This window comes from Clupea harengus, chromosome 7, assembly GCF_900700415.2.
Source record: "Clupea harengus chromosome 7, Ch_v2.0.2, whole genome shotgun sequence".
Classification (NCBI taxonomy): Eukaryota; Metazoa; Chordata; class Actinopteri; order Clupeiformes; family Clupeidae; genus Clupea; species Clupea harengus.
In genome coordinates, this window is record NC_045158.1 from 27,304,217 (window position 1) to 27,318,824 (window position 14,608).

The window sequence follows — 14,608 nt, forward strand, 5'->3', positions numbered from 1 at the left end:
GGCTGTATTGAAACACAATGTGGCAATTGCCAACACAATGTGGCTATTCCAGTGTCACTTAGGATCGCAGAAACAAAGACAAGGCTAGGTTACATGTAGCCTAGTATTTGAGGGCCTCGTGGTCGGTGTTAGTAGAGGAAGACCAGTCGCTTGCCTCTGCGAACATGCCCACTTCAACAAATCCTGGCACGTGCGGTTAAGTCCGACCCCCTCTACACGTAAGCCTATAGAGCTCGCCTTTGCTTGTTGTTTCACGTTCACGTTTCCGGTAACTGTTTAGTATCTGCAAGCTGTTTAAATGTATTCGAATGGTTGATGATTCATCGCTACAAACGTTCCAGTGGCATTACGATACCACTACAGTATCCCTTGGTGGACAGCGGGTCCGGTTAGAATCGGGATGTGAGGATACGCAGCGCGTGTATTGTTGATGTGCAGTTACGTAACAGCCCAATGAGCGTGGCCGCGCGCACGTGGTCAGCCCGCTCCAACAGGCCACACATTGAATGAAACTCAGCGCGTAACAGGAAAACTGCGGATAGCCTTCATAAGGGGACTACCTCAGAGTTTTACATGTCATGACAGTACATGTGTCCAGTTTGGAAATTGTAGTCTACGACAGAACATCCTTGTTATCAAAATTTAGGGAAAAGGTAAAATGAGAAGTTGTAACCTTGTTCAAAAACTTCCGCATAAATACATACATCACGACAGCGCAACAGTGCCGGGGGGTTGGTGTTGATGGTTAATGATGTTGAATGTTGATATTGCGGTTTCATACAGCAGGAATTTATGTTGCATGTACAAAATGCTCAAATATTCCGCCCATACAATTTTCCTCTCTGATCCCTGTGGCGGTGCGCGCTCATGCCCCCGATCCCTGCGGCGCCCGGATGTTCGCTCTGCTCGCTCTCAGGACAACATGGTCGCTTGACGGAGCAAGACGTGTTCACGAGCGTGCTGGAATCTCTGTGCATTCTCACCGCGATCGCGAGGTTAAACCAGCTGACGGCTGAGCAGAGCAGAGCTGTGTGCCTATCTTAGACACGGAGCTTCTTGGTAAGTGTATTATAGCTATACATGACCACAGTAGCCTTTAGTGTTGAAGGTTCTCCTCTACGTGCTCCGTACTGGTGAACAATAATAAAGCTCCCGTAGTGGACCATGTGGAGCGGAGTCAACAGGCTGTGGTAATGTGACTTTTGGCGACAGTGCTCTGAAAAATACGTTCTTCTGAATTAAGATTAACACAACGGCGTGAGGCACCTTCCAACAGCATTCTTTCTTGATGTGACTTGGACTGTTTAGTCGATGGAAGGCTAAGCAGACCTTACGTTGTAACTGGGCTATGTTGACAGGTAGGAAGACGTGCTGTGTTGATCTCTGGTTGTCAAGTAGGTACATAGTCAGTGGTACATGGGTTTGTACAGTAGACACATAATAATACAATTGCCAGTTATTGTCTAGTTTAAACATGAATGAGAATGCTGATCTGTGAAATGCACAGACTGAGTGTCCGAAGGCAGCTGTTAATAACTACGTGAACACGGATCTGAATGAGTAGGCTACATTATGACAGCATGTTGTGTTGTAGTAGGTCAGCTGTTGTCAACATATAACTTGATAATGCATTTTAACGCAGATATTGCCATTGAGTCTTCAACGTAGTCCTGCTACACAGTCTGCGCACGCGCGGTATTGGTGAGTTCAGCAATCACCAAATGTGGTCGCTGGCGATGAGTGCGTGCTTCAAATCAATGCAAGGAACCACGCGATACTGGACACTGAACAGACAAGTAAAAACGTGGTTGTTATCAGGCACCCCGTGTGTCCGGCAGGGAAGGGGGAGGGTGGATGTTATATCCTCAGTTTGATTGCGAGGTCCTGCCATCGTTAGCTGTTGCGTGTCGTATAGCTAAAGCTGTATAGACTTTAGTGACTGTAGCGTAGAAGATTGGATGTAATATGGGTAATTGTTATACATGTAGCGTATACCTATGTGTAGTAGGTGTTGGATTTTTTGCGTAATATCTCGATGGTGGCATGACGTGTATGCACGATTCATGTAGATGTGTTCTTTTTTATGTAGAGTATCATCATCATCATCATCATCATCGGTGACCTTGGTTGGGCCAGATTTCACTCAGCCTGCATCACCGTGATGTGATCCAGCGGATTGCATTTCAGTGTGTACTTTGGTACATTGTAAATGTGAGGGACTGTAGTTTTGCTTGTTGGCACATACTGGTTCAGAGGTAATTAAAAACTACTCTCTTTGTCCTACCCCAACTATAGTACAGTCATAAACAACCATCCTATTCTGAAATAATCTGTGACCCTAGTCTTTTCACCATTGCTCTAAACTCATTGCTTTGAACCCCTAACTCAGAAGAGCCCTGATCATTGTGTACCCAAATTCCAAGAGAACAAACTCTATGACTTTACAACTAAAAGCCCCTGGCATCTCCGTGACAACCGCCTTCCTTCAGGCTGGCATGCACTCCAGCCATAGCCACTGAGTCAGTCTGCCTTAAAGGGAAAGTCCACATTAGTAAATGTTGGTTCGCCTTAATGTGGCTGTCTGCTTCATTCAGGGACACTTTCGTACGTGTTCATTTTTACCCGGAAAGAGTGAGGCGGCTTTAGCTGGCTTTAGACTGTCCATTCTAGACCAAAGCGCTCTGGCTTAACAGGGGCACGCCACAATCTACAAGCGCTTTCATGTAGCCATTCTTATTTTAGTAATTGTTATGAAGGTCATTACTGGTGGATTTGTAATTGTCTCTCCAGTGCTCAGATGAAGCCATGACTGTGGCTAAGGTCAGTGTTAGGGCTGCTATTGGGTGAGTTGGTTAAGGTCAGTGTTAGGGCTGCTATTGGGTGAGTCGACCTGTAGCGGGTGAGTCGACCTGTAGCAGGTGAGTCTTGAGGGGAGCTGACTACAAGCGTCCCTGATGAGTGATGCGATGCATGCAGGTATGCACATGTGTGTGTTGGTTGGCATTTTGTCCTACAGTGCAGGTTTTACAGGTATCTGTGTGTGTGTGTGTGTGTGTGTGTGTGTGTGCACGCGCATGTGTCTGTCTCTATGTGTGTGAAAGACAGAGAGACCCAGCAGGACAGCTGCCTGTTTTCCCTGCGCAGCCTCTTGGGCAGCTCATGTGACAGGCCTATTTCCAGCGTGTGCCTCAGGCCTCCAGAGAGAGAGACACATGACACCTGCGGGCCCTCCGGTTCCCACCAGCCCGTTTAATCCCCAGACTTACGCCAGTCGTAAGCCTGAACCCTTTCCCTTAAACCCTAAAACAAACATCTGTCAATACAAAGTGAAAATTAATCTGTTATACCCGTCGCCTGCCTTAGCCAATGATTTGAACCTTAATCCTGACGCAGCTCCATAGACAGGAACCCTATTGCTGTCTACCTGTCCGAACCTTAAACTGGCCTTTTGAACCCTGAACTAGAACCTAATACTAAATTGTCAGTTCTTTAAACCCCAAAGCTAGGCCTTCTTTAAACTCCAATTCTGCTGTTGTCCACCAGGCAGTTCTACTCCAGCCTTAACTAGCGTTAACACCTTCAAACTGCTTTAGCTCCTCAGTCCCTAACTCTAATGCTGTCTTCATCCTTCAGCCTCGAGCTCCATCCTCAAGCCTTGACCCCGAACAACCCCTATAACTCCGAAGACTAAATCATTTTCTGAAGCTTTTATCCTTAATCAGTTACTTAAACAATAACTGTTGAAACCCCTCAGGCCCATGGTATGACCTAAAGCCTATATAGATCCCAGTGGGACCTCTGCTCCTCCGTGGGAGTGAGTGAGGAACATCACCAAGTACAGTCCTGGAATGCCTGCCAGCCAGCCTGCCTCAGAGTTCAATAGGTGCTTGCTCTCGGCTTGCTGTTTACATGTCACCACGCCTTTCCACAGCCCTGTGTTGAGCCTGTGTTGACCCTGTGTGTGCCCTGTGCTGAGCCTGTGTTGGCCCCGTGTTGGCCCTGTGTTGGCTCTGTGTGTGCCCTGTGTTGAGCCTGTGTTGAGCCTGTGTTGGCCCTGTGTTGGCCCTGTGTTGGCCCTGTGTTGAGCCTGTGTTGGCCCCGTGTTGGCCCTGTATTGGCCCTGTGTTGAGCCTGTGCTGCAGGATCCCATTGGTTTGTGGGGCAGAGCAATGATACAGATCTGATACGTGTTTCAGAAAGGGACAGACAGCTCAGCCATCCGTCCCATCATGGTATGTGTTTGGGCTTGTTGTGCTGGTCGTGCGGGGAGGTGTGATAAGATTCGAGTGCCATGACTTGTCAGCTTGTCCCCGTGGAAAGTGCACTCTGTATTTTCCGCTTTGACAGGTGTTTGAAACTCGACTCCGCCTTCGAGCAAACAATGCCAGTTCCTAGCTTCTTAGGATGGTGAATGCAATGAGTGCAAACAGGTTAAGCATAGTATCTTGACCTTCTGTAGGGGTCAGAGGTCATTCCAGCCATTGGCTCCCTGTCTTATCCTATCTCTACATTAATATAGTGTACAATAATAATATGTTCCTGACTGTTTGCCTGAGGTGTGTTTTTGTGTGTGTGGATGTTAAGGTTTTAGTTGTTAATGTATTCAAGGGGAATTAGTCTTATCCATTTATTGGAATAAAACACACAAGCCTACTTTCTCAAAACAACGTCCCTATGTGGTGAGGCGGTGGTTCACCATTGAATCAAGCCCAGCATCGTTGTGAAGAGCTCTGTTTTTAAATCGGAGTTAATTGCATGGTTGAAGCCGAGTTCAACGTTCCCTTGTTGGGATGTCGGTCAAGCCAGTGGGGTATTGAATGCAAGGCTTTGTTGAGGTTGACACAGTAAATCTAAAACTCTGGCTCTGCTTTCACTTAGTTGTTATTACAAATGCTTTCGACATTCCTGGTGCTTGGTAGTTTCTTTGCTTAGATCCATGTTTAGTACTACCTGTTCCAAGATCGGTGGGTCCTGGCTGGGTTTTTTAAGGAGAGATAGCGTGTTATTTGGGGAGCAGAGTAGAAAAGGGCATTTGTTACTGGAGAGATTGCACTGGCAGATAGAGCGAGATCATAGGAGCAGATGATCACAAGGTTCGAATTTTCAGTACAGTGACGCACTGGAGTCTTGCCAACACGCACACGCGCACACTCACACTCACACACCTCTTATGTTCCTGTCCCTCACTGTTACTGTCTATCAATGCTATCCATGTTCTAATGATAGTAATTCCTTGTACTTCTACAGTTGGTGTTTGCCATAATGATCAACCAGATTTGTGTAATAAATCAGTCAGGTTTCTAGATTTGCTGGTTGTAGGTATCTGGCAAACTCATTACTCTCTGAGTGCGGTGATTCACAGTGTCCTCTGGGCTAGTCTGACCGAATAATATTATTTGAGTGGCCAAACCGGTCCAATCTTAGTAGTCAGTGGCACACTAGCTAGCAAGCATGTTGGCAGTTATCATTAGTAGAGGCCCAACGTAGAGTACCATGCTGAACCTTTGCTAAAGAACATCCCAGAAATAGGTCAGACACCTCTAGAATGCAGCCAGGAAAATGCATTAATCATTGGGCTACCAACCTTACTAGCAGCCAGGAAAATACACTAATCATTGTGCTACCAACCTTGCTAGCAGCCATCAGAAGACTTAACTGTTTACTAGTGCGATTGCTCTGTCACAATAATGCTCTTCGTAAGTTTTATCTTTATTCCGCCCGTTTTGTGACGCCGCTTGTGCTCCTAGCCTTTTTGAGATATTAATAACGCTCCAACTCTGACACGTCCATCCTGATCCCATGTAATGCTCTTGTAAAAATGGCTGAAAATGCCCCCCCCCCCCCCCCCCGTCGTTTTTTTGTTACTGTCGTTTTTTTCCCTCTCTACTCTTCCTCTGCCAGCTGTAGGCTACAGTAGGTAGACCAAAGGTAGCAGCCATGGCTGGCGAACAAGATTATATAGCACTCTGTCATTTCAACCACACCAATACGTTAACATACCTGGCCGCTCATCAGAGATTTTTTTTCTGGTATGTGATCTGTCATGGTAATACGGTACTAGTCATACAGTGGGTGGCATCGCTGCCTTCCAAGCCACATACCTGGGATTGATTCCCGGCCAGGGCAGGATGCTTTTCTAGGACACTGGACAAAAGCATCTACTGGATATCTGACCTTTTACCTATAAATGGGACAGATGGTTTAAGTTTCAGGGTGACAAGGAGACAGAGCCATTCAAACATATAACTGCTTATCTGCTGTGTTTTCACAAATAAATTAAGATACCACCACCACCACCACGGCGGATTCATAACAGTCTATATTTAAGCAGATGCTTTGCTTGTGTTAATTCAAAGTGACAACGATGACTAACGCTAGCCACTGTGCTAGCTCCAGCAGACAGCTATCAGAGTACTTAGCCGAGAGTTAGAGTTTACATCTTACATTGCACGTACCATTTCAACCGACTTAATGGATACTTATCAGCTGTATTTTGTAAATTAATGAAATGAAGACACCACCAACACTGTGGCTTATTACAGCCTACATTCCTGCTGATGTTTTTCTTGTGTTAATTCAAAGTTACAATTTAACGTTACAAGTTACAAAAACTTTACAAGAGGGTGCAGAGAAAAGCATTGTTATCAACAGAAAAAAAAATTCTATGGGCAAAAATGCCTCAATCTCAGCTCGATTGGAGGGTTTGACATCTTGCAGCCGAGATTGTATGGCTAGCTTGCAGCCGAGATTGAATGGCTAGCTGCTGGTGGAATCTCAACATATCTGTGAAGCCAGGGACACACCAAACTGACGTCAAAGAACTAGCGGCTAACAACCAACTAGCGCGTATACTTTCTGCGCTTGCGTGGGAAGAAATAACTCTCCATACCAAACCATGAACACAGCACCGCTTGCTCACCCTTTTCCACACCACTCTCGCTCACCACAGACGGTTTCATAATATATGTACTTCTAACCGAGAAGAAGTTGCAAATGGCACTGGAATTCTCAGCCTTTGGCTGTTGAAAAGAAAAAGAAAGGAAGAGGCGGAAGGGTAAAAGTAAGGAGAAAGCGCACTAAATGGGTGCAATCATGGATAGGCCTGCTACAGCTACAGGTTCAAGGGGATTTCCCAAACCTGTGTCGAGAGCTGGAGGTCAATAAAGCCTCAGATTTAAAACATTTCCAGCCAACAGTGTGGGACACACAAAGACACACACACGCTCACGGACAGTCCGACATGGCAAATGGCCGATTGTAGTCTTGGTGGGTCAGGGGCTTAGGAAAACAGAGCCGTTTGCCAGATGCATTAGTGCAATAGGGCAGTTAAATTGCTGTTAAATCTGTGATATTTTTATTTATTTATTTTATAAATGTATTCACCTGTTCAAAACACTGTGACTGGACACAATGCTCTTGCAACCTTTGAACAGGAAACTGCTGAGAGGCCCACGGCTGATAATCTTAGAATTAGGATTGTCAAAATCGATTCATTGGCTATAGAAAAATAACGTGTCAAACACATTGACACAGATGGTTGGCACTCTATGATGCCCCTTGACCCCATATGTCACTCTGTAACACTCTTCTGCGGCCATATTGGATGGATATAGTGGCCAGTTTCACCAAGGGCCATAGCCAGGTATGGCCATATAGATGCTAATGCCTTTTGGCCTCAACCCTCTTGTGGTGGTTGTAGACAAAAGCCAACTATCAGAGTCTAATAGCTCTGGCTCCAAGACACACAAAAGCCAGGAACCATGTCTGACGGCTCCTCAACATAGACAAAAGGTCAGGCGCCAAGCCTGATGGCTGTGGCCTTGTGCTATGCAAACTGACTTGTGGGGGGTTGTTGAGATGTAGTTATATTGTGTCTGATATATGATATTCACCCTAATCTAACACTTATAACACAATTTACAAGAATACACCAAAAGATTGCTCTCATACCTACGGAAGATGTAATGATCAACAAAAATCTGTCGTGTTTTGGAGACATTTTTATGATGTGTGCGTGTGCACTACTGGTCCCCTGCGGAGGAGACTAATGTTGAGGGACCATGGTGACAATAGAGGTGTCTCTATTTAGCGTTTATGTGTAGTTTATTCAACACAATTCTGTCCCTATTTCCTGTGTACTGCTTTTATTCCCACGTCTGATCCGTGTGTTTGCTGTTCGCGTCCCTCTCCTCTCTGCTGAGCAATCACACCTCACATTTTCTTGCGGACATCGATCTGTAGTTTCATTTAAGTCTTCTCAAACAGCAATAGCTTTATTTTACCATCACTTGGTCTGTTAGCCACTGCAAACTTGCCAACTGCAAAAACATCCATTAACAAAGTTTGCGATGACAACTATTCAGATGGGTGTACTTTTTTTTTTAAATTATTATTGTCAATTTCAGGCCTGATGACTGATTTTGTACATCACAATTTTTTTTGACATGAAAATTGTTTAGACCTAAATCCTCAGCCCATCCTAATCCCTTAAATCTAATCAGAAGAGAGGACACTGAATAGTCACCTGCCACAACCTGAGTCAATAACATGTCAAGGGTTCTGTTTAATCGGCGAGGGCCTTTCATGTACGATCAATATAAAGAAATGCCACGTTCTCTCTCACTCGGCAAGCAGTTGCTTAAACAAAGAAAGCTAAAGAAAAAACAACCTTAATTATACAAACAGTTTGGTTCTGTGTGTGATCATCATTTGACTAATTGTTTTTGGAGGTGCACTCATTTAAGTGTGGCCTGTAGCAGAGAAATTGCCTCACAATCAATTTGAACATTTAAATATAACACATCTCTGATTGTGTTGGCCATGCGAATGATTACCAGCCGTGCAATATGTGAATATCTCTTAGTCCTCTCGTATCCCCTCATGAGGCAGTTGTATGCCTAAAGACATGGTTGTATTTGACCTAGGCTACTCTTTGTCACTCTTTCATAGTGTTTTTGTATGTTTTGTTCTTGGCAGGATTTTGATCAAACATTAGGCTACTGAACTCTCCTGTTTGGCAGCATCAGACCAAGTTGTCATGTTGACATCCCTACTCCAAAGTACATTTGATTTTTTTCCTGCCTTGTTCATGATTTACTATGTTGGCATGTGTTGGGTAAAAAAAGGGATTATCTCATAAAAGCCCAAGAGACGGGGAGTGTCTCTCCACTCTCTGCTGCTACACCACATTTCTGTTATGTTACATAGAATGTCAACATTTTCCCTCTCAGTTCCGTTGCTTAGCTTCTCCTTTAGTCCTTTCCCCTTTCTCTGTCTCTTCTTTTGTCTCACTTTTCTATCGTCCGTGGCCCCACAGGCTCCGTCCTGTTGGCTGTGGGAGGAGAGGCAAAGCCACACAAGTGAAGAATAAATAAGTGAATGAACTTGGCGAAACAGGCACACATTCACACACCCTTACTCCTACTCTTTGTCAGGCAAAAGCACTTAAGTTCAGTACAGTGGAACCGCCCTGATAACATTCTGGGTTGGGAATGTTTCCCACCAACCCAACCTGAGGGCAAAGGTTTGAAGGCAAAAAAAAAAACTTATTCTGGTATCAATTCTAAAGCCAATATGGAGCCCTGGAGATGTGAAGAGGAAGAGGAAGATGTTTAAGGGTTTGGGAGTTTAGCGGAGGGTGAGGGCATTAGTTTGGGCACACAATTTGGGTGGTGTGAATGAAGCCTTTTGTAGCTTTGAGCTATGGATGAGAGCTGGTGTAGAGCTGTGCAATTATTCCAATTTCAGTTTCAATTATGATTATGGCTTGCAAACGATTATGAAAACAACACAACCGAGATGAGGCAATTGATGTGCCGCATTTCGTTTTGCAATTAGTCTCTCGTTTTGTCTTGTGCTATAAGTCCTGCGCAGTCATTTCCTTATAGCGGTGCGCGTTTGCCCCTCCGTGACAGCCCCTAACTCACGGTCAGCCACTGAATAGCCACTACTGAAGTTTCGCACGGTTTAATATTCATGACAAAACATACTGTTACATTCGTTAGCAAGCTAAATATATTAATAATAATAATAATAATAATGCATTTTATGTGTAGCGCACTTTTCATTCAAAAGAATCTCAGAGTGCCACAGAGGCAGTACATAGTAAAAACATAGTTAAAACAAACTATAATACATAAAAAAAAAAACTAGTAAACATAAGCATAATAGAAAGCAGTGAATGAACAGAAACACAAAAGAAATAGCTGACGGTGATTTAACACAAAGGCTACAGGCCTATTCTACGGGGTAAATATCTAACGCCAGCCAGACGTTAAGTAAGGGAGTAGCCTAGTGGTGCAGTTGGAATTTTTTTTTAAACACAGAGATGTTAATGTTGAGTTGAAATGGTTCTCATGCCCATTTCAATGTCCAAATCTGACGAAACACAATGTTTGTACAGGGAAGAGCTACCCAGTCTCTTGGTGCTATCCACTATAGCCCTGTTCAAAACACAGGTAACCTTTTCTCAGTTATAATTGCATACCAGTTTAAAGGCTGGTCTAAAATGTCAAATCTCAGACCTAGCGTTAGCATACAGTACTTATCTTATGCATAGTACTCAGTACACAAATGAACTAAAGATGATCTTTGTCTGTATATAGTAGTTTATTTACCATTTCTTATAGAAGACTAATTATATATGAATATATTGTTATAGTAATATAAACATTATATACATTTATGATAATACTACTAGTTATAGTAGTAGTAAAAACATTTTTTTTATTAAAACCAAAGCGCTTGAAGGTCCGGTGCTGACTCATGTTTGCGTGCACAACCACACCACTGAATGAGTCATCGTGTTGAATCACCGTGATCTCAGTACTGACCAAAATATTCATGTTTATGATTTTTGTGTCCATAATTGAGCAGGCCTACGCTGGGGGGCGGGTGTGGGAACCAGAGGCCTAAGGGCAAGGGGCTGGAAGTATGGGATTGCCTCAGGATGGAGTCAGGCCTCAGGATATAAAGGCACTTTGCCTGAAGGACTAGGGCATCGAGCGATGGTGCGGCGGCGATAAGGTTGACATTGGCTAGCACTTTGTAGAGTTAATGAGTGCTTGATCCTGCTACACAAGAGATGGCTCTACGAGTGCTCTGTGTGGTGTAGGAGGAGCTCATGATCTTTGCATGAAAGAGGCCATTGTACTCGCGTCCAGAACATGATGTCAGCAGTGGGCATCGCCGCCGATGGAAGGCTTTTCTGAAAGCCTGTTACTGAGAGGGCCCATTTGATGTGTGTGTGTGTGTGTCTGTGTGTGTGTATCTGTTTGTGTATCTGTTTGTGAGGGAGAGAGGGGGGATCCATCTGTGTAACCTTGTGTTTGTATCTAGATTGTGTATTGTTTTGTGTGAGTGAGTGTGTATCTTTTTGTGTGTGTGTGAGGGAGATAGGGGGGATCCGTCTGTGTAACCTTGTGTTTGTGTAGGTTAGATGTTGTGCTGTGTGTGTGTGTGTGTCTGTGTCTGTGTGTGTGTGTGTGTGTGAGAGACCGTGCAAACATTGGTGTGTGAACCCATAAATGGTTCGTTTGCACGCTAGTGCATGCCTAGGAAGACAGCCCGTTTCACACTATCCTTTTGGCTTTTGTGAGTGTGGCTATGTGCTTGCACATGTGCGTGAGCGTGCTTGCCCTGTGGTCAGTGGCCTCCTCCTCCTCCTCCTCCTCTTCTTCCTCCATAAGCACTGGGGCTCAGATCGCATGTTGGAGAAGTGGTGAAGAACAGCAGTTAAGCAAACTGCCTCCAGCTGGCCTCGCATCTGAGGGAGTCCCAGCCCCAGTGATCTCACAGGGTCACTCGCAGCCACGGCTGTGGTGGCCTTACGTCATGATGAGCCAGTCTTTTGGTCGTGAGCTATGTCAAAAGCCCACACACACACACACACAAACAAGACCGGCTTCCTGCCTTAAAGTTGCCCACAGGCTGACACATGATGCACTAGTCACCTTTTGGGGGTTTGGTTATGTTGAATGGGAACTCTGCTACCGCTAGCTCTGCCTTCATGAGACGATGAATTGATTTTTCAGACGCACAAAATACACACATATTTTCCACTCACGGTTTAGACGCCTACTCGCCCATGGGAGAGTTTAGACATATGTTCTTATACACACTGGCTCATAGGAGATGCCACTTAAAGGAGATAAATTGTATGTCAGAGGACATCAACATGTTGGCGTTGAATCGTGGTTTTATGAGGAACGGAACAGAGATTTTAAAGGTTCAGTGTGTAAGGTTCAGGCCTACCTGCGTGTGTGTGTGTGTGTCCTGTGTCGCCTCCATTTATGCACGTGTGTGTTCCAGTGTGTCGTGTGTGCCATTTAAGTGCCATAGCAACACTGAAAGGCCCTATCTTGAGCTAGTGTTTCTGGGCTACTGTAGAAACATAGCTAACAAAAACACAACAATTTATAATTACAAGTAATTGTACACCAATGCAAACAATTCTGAATACATTTCGTTTCTATTAATAGAGACCACTGAAAACTACACACTATCTTTAACTCACTGAGTTGTACCCTTGAGTGTAGGCTGATATGAAGGTTTGAATTGTAACCAGGGGAAGAACAAACCTGATCTGATTGATAGGTCATTTGGTTAAATGATTCATTGCACCTGCCTGGCTTGAATGACCCAGTGGCCCCTGCAGCCTACGTCTGATGTAAATATTATGCATCTCTGTTGGGACTATAGTCCTCCTCCGTCAGGCTTTTACTCGGTGTCGTGACCTTGCCTCTCTGTCGACGCAGCAGCCTGAGCGTGGCCAAGAATACCCAATGGCACGATGAGGCTGCACATTAGAACAGATAGGTGTTGCGCCTCTATGGAATCAATCCTTCAAGTCAGTTTGGCTTTCTAATAGGAGTTGTTTGTTGATGTTGTTGTTTGTTGTGGTTGTTTGTTGTTGTTGTTGCAACCCAGGCAGCTTATTTCCACCGGCTGTTGGCTTTGGATGCATTGGTATGCAGCTGGATGCAATGCGGCAGTGCAGCACATTCAGGCCTCTGAGTCACTCCTGGATGGATGCTACTACTTCTCCCACATGAGTTATTGCATCGGATATTTTCTAGCATCATACAGTTCATACCTCGTAGAAGCGGACTCTGGTCTGCCAGTCTGCCAGTTAAGCTGTTCAGTTGATTGGTTTGTGACTCTTTACCCAAATCCTGCTGTGAATGGTGAAACGCATGGTTGTGTGCTGTCTCTTAACGGTGGCTCCCAGGCGGGAAGGAGCATGTGTCGGGGTATGCAGTGAGTGCAGTGGGGTTTTATCATAGAAGGACCATGTGTCGGTATGCAGTGGGGTTTTATCGTAGAAGGACCGTGTGTCGGTATGCAGTGGGGTTTTATCATAGCAGGAGCATGTGTCGTATGCAGTATATGCAGTGCGGTTTTATCATAGAAGGAGCGTGTGTCGGTATGCAGTGAGGTTTTATCATAGAAGGAGCGTGTGTCGGTATGCAGTGAGGTTTTATCATAGAAGGAGCATGTGTCGGTATGCAGTGAGTGCAGTGGGGTTTTATCATAGAAGGAGCATGTGTCGGTATGCAGTGCGGTTTTATCGTAGAAGGACCGTGTGTCGGTATGCAGTGGGGTTTTATCATAGCAGGAGCATGTGTCGTATGCAGTATATGCAGTGCGGTTTTATCATAGAAGGAGCATGTGTCGTATGCAGTAAGTGCAGTGGGGTTTTATCGTAGAGATGCAGATGGTTGGAGGCTACAGGTGTGCATCAGGTGTGTGGAGACTGGGTCAAAGGGCCTGGGTCACGCAGGTGTGTGGAGACTGGGTCAAAGGGCCTGGGTCACGCAGGTGTGTGGAGACTGGGTCAAGGGGCCTGGGTCACGCAGGTGTGGAGAGACTGGGTCAAGGTGCCTGGGTCACGCAGGTGTGGAGAGACTGGGTCAAAGGGCCTGGGTCACAGAGGTGTGTGTGGAAACTGGGTCAAGGGGCCTGGGTCACGCAGGTGTGGAGAGACTGGGTCAAGGTGCCTGGGTCACAGAGGTGTGGAGAGACTGGGTCAAGGTGCCTGGGTCACTCAGGTGTGTGGAGACTGGGTCAAGGGGCCTGGGTCACGCAGGTGTGGAGAGACTGGGTCAAGGTGCCTGGGTCACAGAGGTGTGGAGAGACTGGGTCAAGGGGCCTGGGTCACAGAGGTGTGTGTGGAAGACTGGGTCAAGGGGCCTGGGTCACGCAGGTGTGGAGAGACTGGGTCAAGGTGCCTGGGTCACACAGCATTTGTGTGTCAGACTGAACATCTGTGTTTTCTAGCAGTTCCCTGTGTGCGTTGTTAATGTTGCTTAGCTCTGTGTGTGTGATGGAATTATTTTTTGACTTAGTGATGATGGCAGCTATGATTAGTGTCCTTGGTTTGACTGCAGTAACTGCCAGGGATTTGCTCTCTTTCACTCTCTCGCTCTCTCTCTCTCTCTCTCTCTCTCTCTCTCTCTCTCTCTCTCTCTCTCTCTCGCTTTCTGTCTTCCTCTCTCCCTTGCGCTCAGTCACTGACAGCCTCTGTTTCAAAGGTTTTCACACACACGCGCACACACACACACACACACACACACACACACACACACACATTGTCACACCATCCTCTCAC

The 14,608-nt window shown here is 45.5% G+C and overlaps 1 protein-coding gene across 1 annotated transcript in view; it reads left to right on the forward strand.

The window, feature by feature from the left end:
- The first annotated feature begins 255 nt into the window (after window positions 1–255).
- Window positions 256–14,608, forward strand: part of slc20a2 (solute carrier family 20 member 2) — a 32,759-nt gene continuing 18,406 nt past the window's right edge. Inside the window, 1 exon segment of the mRNA XM_042708330.1 lies at window positions 256–1,059. The gene's annotated coding sequence lies outside the window, so the exon portion shown is untranslated.